This window comes from Ruditapes philippinarum, unplaced genomic scaffold (genome assembly GCF_026571515.1).
Source record: "Ruditapes philippinarum isolate M1 unplaced genomic scaffold, ASM2657151v2 ctg1548_1_1_1_1, whole genome shotgun sequence".
NCBI lineage: Eukaryota > Metazoa > Mollusca > Bivalvia > Venerida > Veneridae > Ruditapes > Ruditapes philippinarum.
The window spans coordinates 128,013-148,952 of NW_026859508.1; the positions used below are offsets into that span (position 1 = coordinate 128,013).

Below are 20,940 nucleotides of genomic sequence, written 5' to 3' on the forward strand. Positions count from 1 at the left end.
TTTTGTACCCTTTGGTATGCATCTTTAATGATAAAGCACAGTATTCAAAGTTTTCAATGCTGATTATGAATACTTCAGATTTTCACAATCCACATAACACGGTCAGCCGATTATTGCTCACTTTTTTTTCGAACGAGAGCTAGAATTGGTGCCAGTAAACTCATGCATTTTAAAATTTCTTTTGATGCTTTTTGGCTGCTATCATGCACATTCAACATGTATTTGACTTGCTTGGGGTGAACCAATATGTTCTGTTCTGGCTTTGGATTAGGAAAAGACCAGGCATCAGTCTTCAAAGTGTTGTTAAATTTTCTTTGCTATATCATTTAATTATGGATTCTTTTCTCTTAAGTTATGACCACTTCTTCTAGTATAAGTAAACAATCACCTCATCGACTGAAGATCTTTACAACTTTGGCCGCCGCTTCCATTGCGGTGAGAGTATGTTTATCCATATTTAATAAGAGTTTTTGTGTTACTGGTAACATTTGTATTATTCAAAGTGATATGTTTAACGCTGTATAATATTAATGTAGTATGTTCCTTGATGAATACTTGACCAAAAGATTTCAAGACAACTAGCGACAGAATTTGGGAAGCAATGTAATAGGTTAGTTTACTGTGGATTATCAGTTTTGTTGACAATGTGTTGATTACATGAACTACCACAGCAGTTTTTTATGGTTTGTCATTTTCTTTTGCAATTTAGTTAGGTAAATTTTGTTAGTCACTCAACATATCTTCAAATCCTGTCGTAGTGTATGGACCGTGAGTGCTCCGGGTTCAGTTCGAGGATGGAGGTATTTTGATTGCCTTTGTCTGTTTATGCTGTCCCGCTGTTTTGTCGAATTCCTAACCTGACAACAGTTGGATATGGGGAATCTATGTCCTATGCGACATTGCTAGTTATTTCGAGAAATTCTTTAATATAAATTAAATGCAAGTCACGTATTAAGCCCGTTACCAGAACCAGCTTGGGCACGTGGTTCCATCGGTTTACTCGGTTATACACGGGTTGACTGGTCGGTATTGAGCTCCATCGTGCCTTGGGGTAGTTGAGTCAGTTAGCTCGAATGTAGCAGCGAGTATGTACAAAAAAAGCGGATTTTCTCGGTCAAGCAAGGGTTGAACCTTTTGCATATGACATCGTTGTTGTACGGTTCAGTACCGGTCTGTACGGTTATGGTTTGATTTAAGACAATTTTACTCGATTTATCGACTTTATGGGTTAACATAGGCCCGCACTTTTTTGTTCGATGTTATATGATCAATTATCACACTTCGTGTGATGTTTTGTATTTAAATTGCTTTAATGGTTGTTATGGAGGGTGTTGGTGTTTATCTCAGGCTAGGTGAAATTTTTCTGTGTAACTTTATCTCAGTTTAAGTTTTTATGTTCATTTTTCTCTTTCTGCTGTTACAGAATTCGATAGGTTGATAGTGTTGGGCTAATGTGGTTATAAGTATAGCAGAATAATGGTTTATTATGTTAGGTGTTATCAGGACGTAGTTATCGGATGTGGACTGATTACTGTGAAACATTACTTAAACTTACTTATAATCATTTGTTTTTAACATAAGTTCTTTTTTCATGTTAGCAGTTTTGCTTTTGAAATTCGTTTTAGATTAACATCAATAATCAAATAATAAAATAATGCCTGAATTAATAAATTAAAATATGTAAATTAGTTCAAAGATCTCAATGCAGTCTTTACTACTACAGATGTGTGTTAGGGAATGGTTTACGGTTGTTTTTATTTTTATATTTACTTATAACTATGAAGAATCAGTTGTATAGAAATTGATGTTAATGTTTTTTACATGTTTACTTGATTCAAAGAGATTTTATATTTATGCGAAACTAGTTCTATGTGCAAAAGGTTAAATGATTAATTTTAGGGCCTTGCTTTCATTGTTGGTGGGTTAGAGGAATGGATAAGTATATAAATAAATTTGTGTATAGATTGAACACGTAATCTTTACTTTGCTTCAAGTTTATCATCTTTAATTGCCCGTTCTTATAACTGGATGGTAAAATGAGAATGTGTATTTGCTTATCGTAATTATTGGGATTTTTGTTCTCAGGGTGTCGCGCCAACTCCGAGCTCCTACCTCAGGCTGGTTTCAATGGTCGTATTACAAATGTAACAAGCCGCTCTTGGCGCGTATGTTTTTGTTTTAACTCTTTTGTTGGAATGCTTGAAACAGATATTGTATTACACGTACATATTTCCGCTTCGTTCCCCGTATATTTGCTTGAACTATTTTGTAAACCAAAGTTTTAGCGACTTGCAACTCGAAGCGAGGCAGATTTTTATTGAAAATTGTGTGGATACGACGCAGTTCAATATTTGATTATCGTTTTTTCTTCCAATCTTTATATGATTTGTTTCCAGGATTCACTAATTCCGAATTAATTTTTTGCATTCATTTATAAATTTTTTATTAAAGAATGTTTTTTTTCTAAATAATGATTTTACTAATGATCGACGCAGTGAAAATAATTCGATACGAGCAGTTGTATTTTTTGCAGTTCTTTTAACGGGATAGTTTGGCATATTTTCTATTTTATGGAATATCACTTGCGCTAGATTAAACAGTCATTTTTCGGATGTTGACGCATGTTCTGTTTTATATTTGAATCATGTCATATCATTACATTTAATTTGAAAGTTTACATTTGCGGGAAGTACTTTTCAGTTAAACTGAACATGTTGCCTTTATTGATCATAATATCTGAAATATTTTTTATTTTTCCTGTATGTTTCATATTATCCCAATTTTTTTGCATAAAAAATGTAGAGAAATCTATTAACTTAAATTTTTTGGTAGTACGCTTAAGTTAACTGTGTCTGCATGTTTTGGTTGATTGGACTGCTTTTTTGTGGTTCTTTTCAAATTTTCACATTAACACATTAGCTTTTATTAGGGCGAGGACCTAGGTGCGCTCTGTGCATTATTTCAGCAACATGTTGTACCTGCAGAGCCCGACATTTGAACTAGCTTGAATAGGTTTTCCACAAAGAATAAAAAGTCCCTGGTGGTTTTTCGAATTCATAGCGTTTCGTTCAAGTGATTGATTTCGAATCAGTAAAAACCTGTTCTGATTCTGTTTTTTAACAAAATTGTGTTACGTCAGCGGTCAGTAAGCAGCTTTTTTATTACTTCTGAGTGAAAGTTTTAGATATTAATTTTGTAATTATAAAGAGATAAATTTTAAATTCTTATTTCGGTTTAATAGCAGAGATTTAATGTAAACAGGGGGTTATCCTCGTGAGTTTTCTGAAACTTTTGTTTTTAGTTTTTAGGCAATTTCCATTATATAATCACACTTTAGTATGAAGGTATGTTAAGATGTATGTCTTACGTCTGTGAAAATTCGATACGTATCAGACATTTTCTGTTCAATATTGTGAAAACCTTTAATAATTCTCAATATGTTGAGATTCATGTCTGCCTATATGTATCAATTTTATCGTGCTAGCGTAAATCCCTTAACGGACACTTTTTACAATATTTGTAGTTGTTATATTGTAACGTCGATTTTGAAAGTTGCTTGATGGAGAATGATACTCAGTGCAAGCTATAAAAGGGACATTTTTTAAAATTTTTCCGTAATTTCCTCATCGGCGATTAAAGAACGCAGGGGGTAAGTTCCGCGGGCTGACTAAATGACTAAACGGAACATAACCTATTGCAAATATTTGTGCTTACATTTTTATATTATTTTAAAAATTTTTTGTTCAGTTTCAATATAGTCATCTGTCCTCGTGATATTAGAATGAATACATACAATTGGCACGTAAAAGACAAGTAATACGGAATTGACGGAAATTATTGCTCTTACAGTAACAGGTATGCATGCATTTGCGCATTCCCGATAGCGAGGACTTTCAATTTGTATTTTGTGTTTCTTCTTTTTTTTAAGAAAATGTAATTCTGTCTTACAGGGTCCTGGACGGTTACCTGGAATATTGAATTTTGTATCAAATGTAATCTCCTTTCGTACGTGAACAAGTTTTTAGATGCTAAAAGGCAACAGCTAGCACACGTTGTTTAGGGGTAGATCACGTGTTTCAAGTATATTGCATTTGATACGCGTTTCGGGAATTTGTAGATGATTATGTTAGTTACTAATGCGACGAAATGCAGCCTTCATTAGAATTGTTTTACATTTCATTTTTATGCCAATGAGTGACCTCTACTTTTGCTTAGTTGTAAACGAATGTTTTGTAGGACGTTTTGGCATACCTAGACATATTTAAAATGTTTACAATAATCAGCCTGCAATTGAAAAATACACTGCGTCGTATATTTTTATTTTCGTGCGTCGTTCATTTCGTATCTTTTTCTGGAAAAATCTCTTTTAAATGAGTTTGAAATGCATGGATTGTTTTGACACGTTTATGGTTGAGCTTGAAACGAGTATTATTGATTTAAGGGAAACATAGATAAGCTATTGAACTTGCGTGTGATCACATTTTCATAATTTGCTCGCGCGAGTTGCAGTTCGCTATAACTTTTGTTTACAAATATTGTGAGGCACTTACCGAACGAAGGGAATGTGTAGCCGTGTGTATATATATCTTGTTTTACAGTTTATTTTTTTCATTTCAACGAGTTTAAACCCAAATATTTTTCGCCCAGATGGCGGCGTTTTGTTTATTTTGTTAGGTCAGCCGTTTTGATTCCCAGCCATGGACACTGTGGGCCGCTTTGTCGTCCGCCTAATCCAATTCCTTGTCAGAATTAGTCGTCCTGTTCAGTTAACGTTTGCTGTTATATACTACTTAATAATATTCGTAATTTTTGATGTGTTGCCGTTCCGTAAGGTCCCGTTTTCTCGGTACGGGGGGGGGGGGTGGGGGGAGGATGGGGGCCGGTTTGGCATGGGAAGCGCCCATGGCGTATTCTTCGACTTAAAAGTGTAGTCTTTTGTTATTCACATATTTTAATTGTTTTCATATTGATTTTATGAATTAAGGTATTTGATCTTTTCTATTTTCTGAAAGAAGGTATGAATTTACACTTCATTCCTTCCGCGAATTGAATGCTCCTTCTAGAACGCGTTAGTAATAAAGGTCAAAATTACGTGTTTTGGAGCAACGCGATCACTGACCCTAAACCTGTTACCCGCATATCGTATTCAGATTAAATTTGTTTTCGGTTTTGTTTAAACTTGCTGAAAAGCCATGTAGAATTGATTATATTAAATGTCAAGTGTCATTAGATTGTCCTCGATGTATTGATATAAAGTAGGCCACACCTTATTGAATAATTTACTTATCATTTCATTTCTCTTATCCCCGGCGAGTTTTACTTTTACAATTGATTGACTGATTATGTTCTTTTCCCCCGCGATAAAATTTTAAATTTTATTTTTTTTTACGATACTGTTGTTATGTGCAATTGTTTTCTGGCAATTCGAAGGCCATCAAAAATATTTGTTATCAGTTGATTTTATTTTCTTTTGGTAAAAGTATGTCAAGGTTAATTGATTTTTAGAGTGTTATACCATTTTCTTGACTTACTGAAGTGTTACGATGTTTTGGCTTTATAATATTTCGGACTAATTCCGATCATATTGCGCTGGGTGTTAAGGGATTATTAGATTCTATTTACTATGGTCCATTTACTACCTTTTTATGACATTCCATGATTTGTATTGTGACAAACTTTCTTTTTATTGGATATCAGTGTTAACGTGTTTTAGATCTAATGATATTATTTGGATCCATCGTCCGTGTGTATACTTTTAATCAGTTCTATTCATACTGGCTTTTGTGTACATTTCCAAATTATTAAGCAATATGATTAACCACTTATCTGTTATATCGAATGGCTCTTGACGTGGATATATTTAAATATTGCCGACCCCCGACAAAATGGTGTATTTCGTGGGAATTTACGAATTCTTTCCAGGATTTTGGAGCTGATATATCGTGGGAGAGGAAATCAGGGGATGTAAAAGCCGTTCAACAGCAAGGGTGGGGATGCTTCGATGGTATTTGATTAATAATTCTTTTAACAATAGCAAGTTTTACGCGGTGCATTCTGTTTGCAAAAGCGAATGCAAAAGTTATTTTTTAAATGAATATGAAATAAATAGAGTGTCATTTCAAACGTTACAAAGGAGGTGTGACTTTAGTTTGTAAGATTATTGTAGATGCAATGTTATTTATTAGTCTTGACCCTTACTTGATTAATTATTTTAGAATGACTTGTTTTTCCTCACTTTTTTTCACCATTCCTTTAATTCCGTCCCTCTTCATTGCTTGTTCTTCACTGCTGAAACGGGTGATTAGTCTTTGTCACTAGTAGAAAAGGGCACATACTAGATATTTGAGCAGTCCGACAAGAATGCGCATTACTTAACGAAATCGGCAATAGTATACCAGAAGTCCCGTTAAAGTCTGATTCAGGTAGTCTGGTGGTGCTTTATTATTTTGCATTTTGGTGATTACAATTAACCTTGATCTTAATGGGCTTTCTTTCATGATGCAATATGGTTTTTAAATATATAGATAACGTTTTTACAGAAGGTCCGCTGCTAAAAAGAATTGAAAATGTTGGATATGTTCAGTTTAATTAGTCCTATTTTCATGACGACAGCTTAGTTTCAAACTTTTGATGTAAATATTATGCCTAAAATAGGCTAAAGGATAAAACTTGGAAATATAAGCATTTTGTTTTTCAGTTTCATTTAGATTCAATACAGTAAGTACGTTTATGATTCAAATGTATGCATTTTTGTATCAGTTTCGTTTAGGTTTATACAGTAAGTACGTCTATGGTTCAAATGAATGCATTTTGTATCAATTTCGTTTAAGTTAATATAGTAAGTACATCTATGATTCAAATGAAATGCATTTTTGTATCAGTTTTCGTTTAGGTTTGTTTTAACAGAATTTATTTTAGTTCGATTGTGTAGGAAGCTATTAGCTTATAACACACTTTCGAATCCGTTCCTGGAACCAACCAGTACTGAGCAATGATTGTGTAAAGTTTCTTGCTCAAGGAAACAACGACTTGCCCCTGTCAGGGTTTGAACCATGCCGGACTTGCAATCATAAGATTACTAGTCCGAAGCGTTTACCACTCGGCCATGCCCGCCACGTTTAGGATTATAACAGTAAGTACGTCTATGATTCAATTGAATGCATTTCTGTATCAGTTTTCGTTTAGGTTTAACAGTAGATAGTTTATGAATTCAAATGTATTGCATTTTGTATCAGTTTTCGTTTAGGTTATACAGTAAGTACGTTTATGATTCAATGTATGCATTGTTGTATCAGTTTCGTTTAGGTCAATACAGTATGTACGTTTATGATTCAAATGTATGCATTTTGTATCAGTTTCGTTAGGTTTAATACCAGTATAGAACGTTTATGATTTAAATGTTTGCATTTTGTTTCAGTTTCGTATAGGTTAATACAGTTAGTGTCTATAATTCATCATTATGCATGCATATGTATGTTATGGTTGTCTTCTAATATCACTAAGTTTCAAAATATAGTTTTTAACCCCTTTAGATTGTAAAATGGTTGCCACATGAATATAGAGGTCAACTATTAGCGTGAATCATTTGTGAGAATCATCAAATACATAGATAAATTTGCCAAAGGAAGAAAAAAATATATATGGACAAGATGTTGATCCATTTTCCATTCTATTATATAATATACTAAATTATACTATAGAGAGACTGAATTTTGATTTAATTGTCGACACAATCTGACGTCACAATCGCAAAAAATACATATGTACTTTGTATGTTATTTCGGCGCTCTCAACTGTGTAGCGTGTCTATAATAGTTGTGGCTAAATACGTTGGTCTTGCCTTTGTCACGTCGGTCGATGAGGTAGACTTTGAGAGTAAAAAAGTAAATAAAAAGACGGTAGGCTGTCACATTTTGATTTTGCGTTGGACCCCGATATTTAAGGTTTCCAGTTTTTTTATATAGTCCATTTAATGTTTTTCATGAACACAAAATAACTGTTCCTTCTTTTATTTACATTCCTCTTTTCTAAAAAAACAACAACAAAATTAACGGAATCCCTAAAGAACGCCCAAAACGACAAATTTGAAAATGATGCAGGCTCGGTTTGATTGAGCCTGTTTGTGGACGGTACTGGAAAATGCACGATACCGTCCGCGCCCCTAGTACCGGCTTAAGCAGCATTCAACATTTAAACATGAAATGGTGAAATTTGTAGAAATCCGCAGATGTGTTCATACAGCGGTTATCATGGCCCGGACATATCTTTGTGGTGCATCCAGCGCTTCTATAATGACATTCTTTCTATAGTCCGAACTTTATTCATGCTTATCACTTGCATTTGTCCTTCATTAAATACTAATTCAAATATCTTTTTTATAGGACTTATGGGAATGGTGCAACAGTTTAGTAAAGATTTTCCAAAGTTGGTAAGAAATATATGATTTACTTTTTTGGTTTAGTGTATGTTGCCATTAACTTCCTAAAGCCAAGTGTAATTAGAAACAATAGCAATAACATGATTGATTCAGTAATTTTATTTTCTTCTCATACAAATGCATTAGATTATAAGTTGAATATTGTCCAGTGCAAGTCGGTAATTCAAACACTGTCTTAGATTTTCCTTATATAAACAAAGTAGGTTGTGAGCAATCGACGTTCTTTTATTCCTTCCATGTGCATATCTATAATGCCCACATTCTCTGTCAAAATCTTTGGTGAAGGCGTATTTTGAGACAATGTTGCCCTTGTTAGTTAAATACAATGAAGAAATAGATATTGTCTTTGAGTTCGTTGTGGTATAAAATTAACAGTACATGTTTTGTCAGTCAGAATAATATATACCGTGGTACATGTATATAACGCCACAACACTTTTAGAATTAAAATTTTCTCCCTAAATATTAGTTAATTAAAACTGAAATTACGCCGAATTTACGATTTTTCATCACAGGCTAACATTAAGACACAATATTATTATAGCATTACAAGTGTAAGTACTGACGGCTGTTAGATTCGTTCGTTCAAGTTAATCGTTCATTATTTTCACTTTTTTAGAGAGCTTCTAAATCAGTCAATATAAAAATGAGAAAATAAGAATCCCTAAAAAAAGCCCAAGAAAGCAAAATTGAAAATGTTGCATGCTCGGGTTTGATTGAGCATTTTCATAGACGGTACTGTCAAGTGCAAACTACCGTCCACGTCCCCCTAGGACCGGCTTGAGCAGAATTCAACATTTGAACATGAAATTGTAAAATTTTGAATTTAGAAAACGTCTGCAGATGTGTTCATACGGCGGTTATCATGGAACCTGAAGTGCCATTCCATGAAAAGCGGCGTATGGTCCCCAAGTAATAGAAAGCGTGTGCCTTTAAACGAAAAAAGCAATGGGCTGAACTAAACAAAATGGAATTTTGAAAGGGGATCAAAGATTATGAATCCTGCATTTCAAAGATAAGGCATCAAAAGACAAATTAAAAAGCAAGAACATATCCTACGGATGACTCAACATTATTCAAGTAGGAATATTGGAACCACCCAATTAGAAAAATGCGAAAAGTAAAAACTTAAAAGTACCACAAACACAACTATGTCGTGCTGATCGGATTATAAATCTGATTGAATGGTACGGAGGCGACTTTTTTAAGTCCCCGTTAGTGTCGTAATAGAGAAGTAAACCCTGTCTGCTACGTACACTATTTATTATTTTTTGAAGTGCCAATTAGCATTTCATAATAGTTCATTAAATAATATTGATAGTGTATGTAGGGGAATCCATATTTTGGAAAATAAGCTTGAATATGGTTCAGTTTGTACAAAGAAATAATCATGATGCCATCTATTCTGAACTTATATCAGACATAAAGCTATATATGAAATAAGTATATATTATTGAGCGCTTTAATCTAGAAAAACGCGAAGTGAACTCAAATTCTAACACCAACATGTACGCAGTCGGTAAGGCGACTTTTTTTTATAAATACATGTACTTGATTGATATGGAAAAATACATGTATATAAACATTATAACATTATATCAATTGAACACTTCAGTAATCATGTACAGTTGAGTTCACACTAAACTTCCCACCCTTGTGCACTTCTAGTGCACTAGAGCTGAACTAGAAGTGCACACCGTGTGCACTTCTAGTGCACTAGACCATACGACCAGGCTGGCCAGGGAAGGTGACACCTAAATGGTTTATTGGATAATTGCATATCAAGTGACAGGGCATCCATTGTTAAGCTGCTGTAAAAAAAAAAAATTTGGGAATATATGGCCTATTCATGAATATAAATAAGTAAATTTTTAAAAATCAGCAGTTTTAACATTTAAGGTGATATCATGTTAAAGCTTAAAATTATTTTTTTTAATTGATTGTAATCATATTTTTCTTAACCAGTATTTAACTGTAGGTGTAAAATAATACCCCTTAAAATTAAATTTATAGAATTAATAAAGTTAAATTTAAATATGCTCCATAATGGACAATTAAATAAATGTTTTAATGGCCATGTATTTCAATTTTTCTAGTGTACAAATTGGAAAATCAATGCGATAATTCTGGCCCAAATAATTTAGTTTGTAACAACGTAAACTTTTTTTCCATAAGCTCAAATAAATCAAGGAAAAGTTTTATATTTAAGCTTAAGTGTTATTTTATAATATATAACTTAAGACAGTTTCCTTGTGTACAATATTCAAAGAGAATATTAATACATTGATGCTAAAACAATCAATATACTGTGAAAATTTAGTATTCAACTGTGTAATGCTTGCATATGTTTTAAAAGATATAAATAATTAAAATATTATCCATAAAATAAATAAATTTGATAACTTTATTCATGATTTCAATATTAAAAATAATATGTATAAAAGGAATACTTATATTGAAGAGGAAAATCACAAGTCATGCTGTGTATTGGTATTTTCTGAGAGGAACTAACAGTTTTCATTATACCACTCTCCTGCTGATAAGAGGGCCTCAGGGTAAATGACAGTCGAAAGATTAACAGTCGATTTTGCAGATTATAAGTTTGCATTGAAATTCCCTGGTTTTCTCAAAATGCATGTTAGACATAAGCCTTGATTTTAAAACAATCCATACACTGTGATAGTATTTTTTTCAACCTTGAAATGTTTGCATACTTTTTAAAGATATAAACAATTAAAAGTTTTCCATGAAATAATTAAATTGATAACTTTATTCAAGATTTCTGTATTAAAAAAATTTAATGTATAAAGGAATGCTTTTATACAAGAAAAAAGTCTCAAGTCATGCTGTGTATTGGTATTTTTCTGAGAGCGACTGTTTTCATTATACTGGTCTCCTGCGGTCGTCTCCTGCTGACAACAGGGCCTCAGGGTAAATAACAAAAATGCAGATGTATGCAATAGTTATTTAAAATTTCCTGTTTTTTTCTTCCAAAATACATCTAAGACATAGATAAATGACTATAATTTTTGTTATAATAACCATAAGTGTGAAAAATAATCTTAATGGCATAAACGTGTGTTAGATGTTATTGTCATTATTGTCTTTGAAGTGGAATTTTCTAATCTTGTCATAAAAAACTGGTTTAAAATCAATATCAGTGTTAACCATTCTAGAAAGACCTCATATCAATATTTATTGCAATTCTACAAATAATAAATCTGCAGCATCTTTTAGTTTTTGAACTGGAAAATGTTAATTTTTTCTATTATAGATTTGACAAATTTGCCTAAGTGTCAGTTTTAACACATTTATAGAAGATAATATATTTTAAAGAAAATATTTAAATACATGATTATAAAACTTTTGCAACTCCCTTTTCACATTAATGCAGATCTGTTTTTTTTTTTTTTTTTTTTTTTTTTTTTTTAATAAAATATCACACATGGGCAGAAAACAGTTCCAGAAGATTAAAGTGTCAAAAGTCATGCTGTGTATTGGTGTTTTAATATAGTACCCTGCTGATAAGAGAGCCCCTCAGGGTAAATAACAAAAGGCAGATGAATAAATATAATTATTTTTGCATTTTATAATAAACTTTTTTCAGAATAATATATATTTTTTATATAAATCTTAGGTAAATCTCAGTTTCAGAAGGTAAGAGAGATTATAAATGAAATAAAAGTGACAAAATCTAGGCCAATTATAAACATATTAATTCTTTAATGTATTAAAGCTATTTATGCTTGAAATCATTACCTTTAACTTAAGCAACCATAAGTTAAAATCAAAAATAACTTATTGGTATAATTTGCTCCCCCCACCAAAAAAAAAAACAACAAAAAAAGAACAAAACAAAAATGACTGAATTTTGTTTAATTAGCATTTCAATGTTTCATATTTCATTATCAGATTATAATAAAATAGAATCAAATTAAATATCAATTAATTTTGTTTATTTGCGCACTTATCAACATTAAAGTATAATAGGAGGATATTTTTTGTTTGGTCGTATTGGAATTTTTCACGAAATGATAAATGCACTGATTTTCGAGCCCCCGGTACGCGATGTTGAAATATGGTGGCATTTTTATCGATGTTGAGTGAAAATATTATACCCTATTTACGAAACGAAAATAACCTTTTTATTTATTTCATTATCAACGAAAATTGGTAACGTCCTTGCTTTGCTACAACTGCTTGTACAGCGCGCTAGTAATTTATTACGTAACACGCGGGTTTGCGCCTCATTGTGGCGTTGTAAAATCTCTTTTAACGTTGATACAGCGTTATTGTTAAAGTATTGATTTTCGATTTTATTTTCTTTAGTTTAGACCCTTTTCTATGTTGCTAGTAGTTTTTCAAACAATCAGAAAAGTTGCTGTGTGTATTTAGTCAGATTTTTCAAAACCAAAGGCGCCGAAGAAGTCCCCTATAAATATTGGTTTTGACTCCGCACTTTCATATTTATATTTCATATTTATTTTAAATTGAATATATTTGAACTGATATAGACCGATTTTATGTGTAATTAATATTATTTATATGTATATTTTTACATTAGTTTTAGTCTAAGTATTTAATGATTTGAAATTATTGTTCTATATTTTTCGCCTATTTTACAAAATACCAATTTTCAATTCAGTTTTTTGAAAACTATTTAAGTATCTATTTTATCTGTTTTTTTGTAAATCAATTGCTATTCTTTGAATAAAAGGTATGCTTATACATTTTAGGTCTGTGCAACTACAAAGTGCCTTATTGAAGTGCTGTAGTGCACTATGTGCACTTGAAGTGCACTGTGTGCCTCTAGTGCATTTGTGCACTTTGTGTAACCTTTAGTGTGAACTCAACTGTAATAGCGAGCTCGACGAGCTGGCCCGAAGGGCCTGCTCGCAAAGCGAGCTTTACGGTAACGCGAGTACCTGCTAAGTGATGGTTTTGAAAACTTTCGTCCGAAGTACCGAATTGGACACATCGCAACTTTTCGAATTTAAAGATAAAGATAAAAACTGAGGAATTCTGACTGAAAACGGATGTGTAGACTGGTCACCCGCGCATGTCTATGGGAACAATAATTGGACAGGGAACCAGAATAACGGAAGCTGTGTATAAAATATCGAATGACAGTTTTAAAGCGGAAAACAGTTAGTTCTGTCCCACATTTTAAGAAAATTATTTCTGCTAGAATTAAGGATCAGTTTATTCAAGATTGGCAATCTTCTATTCATGAATCCAGTAAATGTCTGAATTATAGAATTTTTAAAACTCAATTTGGTTTTGAAAAATACTTTAACATTTTACCATCGGATTTAGCAATAGCGTTTTTCAAATTTAGATGTATGAACCACAAAATGCCAATTGAAACAGGTAGATTTTTTAATTTGGATAGAAGTCTAAGAGTGTGCTGTTTATGTTCTGATAATTTGTTAGGTGATGAATTTCATTATTTATTTCACTGTTCCTATTTTCAACACCTGAGAAAGACATATTTAGACAATTCATTTTTTCATAGACCTAACATTATTAATTTTTCAAATTTAATGAATAGTGAAAGCAAAAATGTTTTATTCAATCTAGCAATATTCTGTAAGAAAATAATCTTTGTGCTTAATAATACATATTGATATTTTTTTTTTCATTTTGATCTCATTCTCCGATTCTAAATTGTTAAGTATAAATATGTTATATTTTTATTCTATTTTTTATTCTATTTTGTTCTCTTTTTTTATGTACATAATTATGTTTATAACATTGCCATTTCAATTATGTATCACTTTACTTTGTTTTGTCTTAATTTGGTCAAAATTTAAAACTTTGATCTTGTATAAAATAAACTCAATAAGTTCTTACGTAAAATAAACTGTTCACTAGAAAATGTAATAAGATCTGAATGCAAGAAGTATTGTGAAACAGAACTAAAATATCTGAAAAATTTAACTAGTATGGAACGGAGAATTATTTTTAAAAAATTACATCATTTGTTTCTAACATTATATGTGCAAACAGACTTTTTCTTATTCTGTATTTGATTTCGTGCAACAATGTTAAATTTGTTTTATCAGTTTTTAGGTTACTGCAGTAAACTGATAATCAATGCCTTTAATTTTATATGACCATCTACATGATATCAGTTTGTTTTTACACATCGTTACATAAAACATTTCTTACAGTAGTAGTAGTGTTTGATATGAATCACGAGACAGTATGGAAATTTGGTAGCTGTTTTAGGCTTCTGAAGTAACGGTTAGTTAAAAATAAAGTTCTCGATTTTTCTCGCGAGACGGGCACTACAAAAATGTACACAAACTTTCTGGTTGTCAAGATAATCAATTCCAAATGAATGAAATGAAATAGTCGTATCTTTTGACAAATTGTTTAAAGGTATAAGAACTTGATACATTTAACTTAGTGTAAACTTGCCTATTATTATTTATTATATTGAGTAACTGACTTCCAGACAAAATGTAGAAATAGATTTTTCGCTTTTCATGCTTATGGTTTACCCCACCCACCTATCAGTCACTGAATATAAACTCAAAATAATACACACACATGTCTAAACGAGAGAAAAATGTGCAGCTTGACCGGACTCTAACTGCAATCTACCGACAGCTATCAGGCCGCTTTCACATCATCTCCCCAAAATAATGAACAGTTTTGAATCTAGCTTTAGGTCTTCAGCGTACCCGTTTATATACTGTGACATGAAGTGAAAGCTGAAGACAACCCCGTAGGGAAAGTCCACCAATAATCGTGCCTGGAATCTGACACGCTTGTATTCATTCATCGAACATGCCTTAAAGTAAAGTGAAGCATTACATGTACCTTGATAAAACTATTTATAATTTATTGATAAGCCAAGGATGGACAAATAAAATTTTTAGTACAAACATAAACTACCTAAAAGTTTCTAAGGTGAAAAATTCAGCTTTTGGACGCCATATTGCCAAAATGTTTGATCATGTGATTACGAGATTGACCTTTACAAAACAAATTGTGCTTCCAACATTTTTATAAATTACTTTTTTTAAAGATATTGAAAAAGGTGATTTACTGACTTGTATTCAATTTAAGTACTAAAAAAATAATGAAAATAATTAAAAACATTATCTTGCATTATAGATATCGAAATCATGTCAACAAAGATGTTCTAAATATAGTACACGACTCTACTCTAATAGGTTCTGGCGAATGACGTCATACAAGGTCTCGCCGTGCACCTAGCTAAATTATTTCAGTCATGGCATTATCGCAAAATGCACAAGCATTAATTGAGGCAAGGGTATTTGCAAGTGATAAATTAGGTTAAATCAACTTATGTTATTCTGTTTAGGTTTCGTAATGGGTCTTATCCAAAACATAAATGCCGCATCAGATGAAAAACAAAAAAAAAGCGGCTTATAAAGTTTTGGAAAGCAAGAACTATTTTGAATCATGACATATACCCCCACCATATTGAAATTTGTCCCGAATTTCACAGAGTTACAGAGCAATGTGAATTAAACTCTGAGCGCTGTACTGTCATGGCCCCAACGTGGTTGTCAAATGTCACAGGGTGGGAAAAAATGTGCACCCTTTGAGACGTTGAACCCGGGACATTTAGAATACCGTACCACAGCTCTACCGACTGAGTTATACGGATAATTCCACCTTTTCCCCCCAAATAGTGTACAGTTCTGAACCATTACATACAGAATCACCTTGTATATTGAAACACAATCCATCATAATTTATGAGTTCAGAGACCCAGTGTTACTTACACATAATTATGTCTCAATTAATATGTCAATTTGTTGTATTTCAACCTCTAGATGTTTATTTATATCCAAATCACTATTCTAAGCCACAGGAAGTCATAAAGCCAGGTTTTAAAAAGGCGGGTTTTATGTACCAACATTTTCATGTTTGAAATGAACATTACTTTAAGCCACAAGCTCAGGTAACAAAAATTAAAAAAAAATATTATCCATTCTGAATAGCAGACCCTGACTTCAGCTATCGTAAACAGTCTTTCAGGTGCGATTTAGAGAAATGCACTTTTTTTTTAACAGTCAATGGAATATTTAGAAATTACTCATGGTAGTTCTATTTATAAATCTCCCTTTTCTGGTAAACTGCTCGTTAAGATGTGGATAGTTGGCAAATCAAGCCACTAATTAAACTTAAGTCAATTAAAAGAAGACACATACAAAATGTTGTAACATTAGTATGATTCTTGCAGCTTTAGCCATTAGTATAAGTATTACTGTTGGAGTGTAGTTCATTGACTTCATTACTGTAATTAAAAAAACTACTGTGTATAATTATATAATCGGACAAATTAATAGGTGGTTACAGCACTTAAACAAGTCAAACAAAAAGGCAAACCAAACCCTTGGTTTTCTACATTATGATATAAAAGTAATCTCAGAGGCATAATGGAAGGCCATGGTGCATAAAACCCTTGTTTAACCACAACTAAAAGATGCGTCCCCGTCCTCCATTAGTCAAACCCAAATTGATCATGCAGATAGAATCTTCCCAATTTCATAGAAAAGTTCTGAATATTGGGTCAAATTTGACTTTGGACACACATCTGACATTGACCTGATCTTCATTATAATAATTGCAGGCTGACTCTATGGTATACATAGACTCTTTGATGTACAAAATCACCAACGATAAAGGCATTATCCCATCATGACATTTGATCAAACAATGAAACTCCTGATCCTAAGAATTTGATTATAAATCAAGTTCGCATATATTATAAAAAATATAAGTATGTCAGAGAAATTTTAGCCACGATCACCAGTCCATAAAGAACTATCATGTGCCGTAAATATTTTCTTTTAGTAATCAAATTCTTTGTAAAATGCTCAATGTCTATCAAACCATATATATAAAATGATAACTGCATTATTTTGCTTTCTTCCAGAGTCCAGAAGAGAAGATTATAGCAGTGACAGTAAGTACATATCATTTTTGTTAGTATGTATATGGTTTACATTTGTATGGGAGAATTTTCACTAGTCGCTCGTAATTACTAGTAGAATTTAAGAGAATTCTATACAGGACGAGTAGAAAAATGTTGCCTGCACATTTGATTTTAGAAGCTACTTGGCCTGCAGGACAAGTGACTCTGAAAATAATTTACAATGCTTGCTAGTATGGCTTACATTTGTAAGGCAGAGTTTTCACTCTTATTTACTATTCAAAATTGTCCTTGAAGGAAACGTTGTCATTGACAACAGTTTCAAGAACACTGAATATGAGGAGTAGTTTTATTTTCATGTTTACCTCCTGTAATCCACATTCATTATTTTAACTCTCGGAGTGAAATAATATTTAACTACTTAGAAATGATATTGGCTTATAATCAAAATACTGATCTTTTGTACTCCGGTCTATCTATATATGTTTATTATCTGCTGCTCTAGGGTCTCCTTACCTATTCTCTTTTTCAACTGCCATCTGCCAATCATAGACTTTTGATTTGTGTGTCTACTTTTACAAAGTCTTTTTTAAAAAATGTATTATAAAATTATAAAAGAAGAAATTTCTACCTACTAACATACCCTTTTCTTATAATCTTTTTTGAAATGGAGAACATAAACAGAAGAACTTATTCCAGCTTAAGCTTGATTAGTATGAAAGAGTGTTGATTATTTAAACAATTTACTAGAAGGTTGTCTGTCAGAGTTCTTGCCCTTTAAAGATTTTTATCCAGACTACTTCTCATATACCAGTATTAAATGCAATTTGAATGGAATTTCTCCAGATTGATTGGCAGCTCCAGTACTTGTGCATATCATACAGGTTTTTTGGTTGAATGATTTTTATGCTCCCCGAAAAATTTTGGGGGGGAGCATATAGTCGCCGCCTTGTCTGTCCGTCCTTCCGTCCGTCTGTCCGCTTTTCTTGTCTGGGACATAACTTTGAAACAACAAGAGGTATCAACATGAAACTTTGTAGGTAGATAGATCTCATTGAGTATGTGTGCAGTGCACAAGAACAATAACTGTGCCTTGCCTAATTTTTGAATTATTCCCCTTTGTTTATTTTACACTTTAAACTTTGTCAGGGACATAACTCTAAAACTATAAGAGGTATCAACATGAAACTTTGTAGGTAGATAGATCTCATTAAGTAGGTGTGCAGTGCACAAGAACCGTAACTCTGCCTTGCCTATTTTTTGAATTATCCCCCTTTGTTTATTTTACACTTTGTAGGTAGATAGGTCTCATTGGGTAGAAGTGCAGTGCTAAAGAATCATAACTCTGCCTTGCCTTATTTTGAAGTTATTGCCCTTTGCTTACTTTTACTTTTTGACTTTTGTCCGGTACATAACTCTTAAACTATTAGAGATATCAACATGAAACTTTGTAAGTAGATAATTATCATTGGATAGAACTGCAATGCTTAAAGAACCTAAAAAAAGCCTTGTCTAATTTTGGAGTTATTGCTCTTTGTTCATTTTTACACTTTGAATTTTACCCGGGACATAAATCTGAAACTATAAGAGATATCATCAGGAAAGTTCATAGATAGATAGATCTCATTGAATAGAAGTGAGTGCAAAAAAACATTACTCCGCCCTGCCTAATTTTGGAGTTTTGCCCTTTGTTCACTTTTTTTATACTTTCCTGTGTCCAAAACCTTCTCGGGGAGCATCACCTGGTTCAACCAGTTCTTGTTAGCTTAGTTATGGCCCTTGAAAAAAAAGTGTTTTATGATTTTTGTGTTGCCTGCCATACAGTAGCTGATACATGCTTCTTGGTAAAGTTATTGATGATAAGCATAACACATTGATTACTATTATGAATGGTAATGCACCGTGAAGCTATAAAGTAAAAGTTAGTTTGTAATGTACCCAGGGGAAAAAGATAGGAAAACTTCACATTTGCTGAGTTCCTGATAACATCTATTACTGATCATAAACAATGATGGTGCATGGGCATTTTAACAAATCCATTTGGAATACTTACAAACTGTAAGTTGTAAGTATAACTGTCAACGAAACAGCAAAGGTATGTTTTGCATATTCTGATAACAGAGTCAGTGTCCACATTTAAATAAAAAAACATTTTTTAACTTAAAGGGACACTGAGGTTTAAAAGCCTAAAAACATAACATTTGAATTTCTTACATAAATGAGCTGGGCCACTTAAAACGGACAGATATGCATAGATAGTAAAGAAATATACTTTGAAATAAATTAAAAATCGTATGTATACTATATGCTTTTCTTAGCCCGATTTGAGTGAAAAGTGTTTTTTTAGCTCACCTGTCACAAAGTGACAGGGTGAGCTTTTGTGATCGCTTTTCGTCCGGCGTCCGTCCGTCCGTCCGTAAACTTTTGCTTTAAATGACATCTCCTCATAAACCACTGAGCCAATTTCATCCAAACTTCACAGGAATGTTCCTTTGGTGGTCACCTTTAAAAATTGTTCAAAGAATTTAATTCCATGCAGAACTCTGGTTGCCATGGCAACCGAAAGAAAAATCTTTAAATATCTTCTTTTAAACAACCCTAAGAGCTAGCGCTTAGATATTTGGCATGAAACATCTTCTAGTGAGTGTCTACCAAGTGTGTTCAAATAAAAGCCCTGGGGTCAAAATTGGCCCCGCCCCAGGGGGTCATTGATTTTCCCTATATGCATATAGTAAAAACTTAAAAAATCTTCTTTTAAAGAACCCAAAGAGCTAGAGCTAAGATATTTGGCATGAAACATCTTCTAGTGAGTGTCTACCAAGTTTGTTCAAATAAAAGCCCTGGGGTCAAAATTGGTCACGCCCCAGGGGGTCATAGATTTTCCCTATATGCATATAGTAAAAACTTAAAAAATCTTCTTTTAAAGAACATAAAGAGCTAGAGCTAAGATATTTGGCATTAAACATCTTCTAGTGAGTGTCTACCGAGTTTGTTCAAATAAAAGCCCTGGGGTCAAAATTGGCCCCGCCCCAGGGGGTCATTGATTTTTCCTATATGCATATAGTAAAAACTTAAAAAAATCTTCTCTTAAAGAACCCAAAGAGCTAGAGCTAAGATATTTGGCATTAAACATCTTCTAGTGAGTGTCTACCAAGTTTGTTCAAATAAAAGCCCTGGGGTCAAAATTGGCCCTGCCCCAGGGGGTCATTGATTTTCCCTATATGCATATAGTAAAAACTTTAAAAAAAACTTCTTTTAAAGAACCCAAAGAGCTAGAGCTAAGATATTTAGCATGAAGCATGTTCTAATGGGTGTCTACCAAATTTGTTCAAATAAAAGCCCTGGGGTCAAAATTGGCCCCGCCCCGGGGGTCATTGATTTTCCTTATATGTGTATGGCAAAAACTTAAAAATCTTTTTTGAAAAAACCCATATAGCTAGAGTTTAGATATTAAGCATGAAACATCTTCTAATCAGTGTCTACAAAGTTTGTTCAAATAAAAGCCCCGGGGTCAAAATTGGCCCTGCCCCGGGGGTCATAAAATGATTTTCCTTTTTTGTGTATAGCAAAAACTTAAAAATCTTCTT

At 32.7% G+C, this 20,940-nt stretch overlaps 1 protein-coding gene across 6 annotated transcripts in view; it reads left to right on the plus strand.

Annotated features, from left to right (window-relative positions):
• Positions 1-14,701: 14,701 nt before the first annotated feature.
• LOC132756743 (centrosomal protein of 104 kDa-like) overlaps positions 14,702-20,940 on the plus strand; it is a 51,799-nt gene continuing 45,560 nt past the window's right edge. For all 6 annotated transcript variants that reach the window (XM_060747875.1, XM_060747876.1, XM_060747880.1 and 3 more), the window contains exons 1-2: positions 14,702-14,820; positions 17,357-17,386. The gene's annotated coding sequence lies outside the window, so the exon portion shown is untranslated. The remainder of the gene's footprint in view (positions 14,821-17,356; positions 17,387-20,940) is intronic.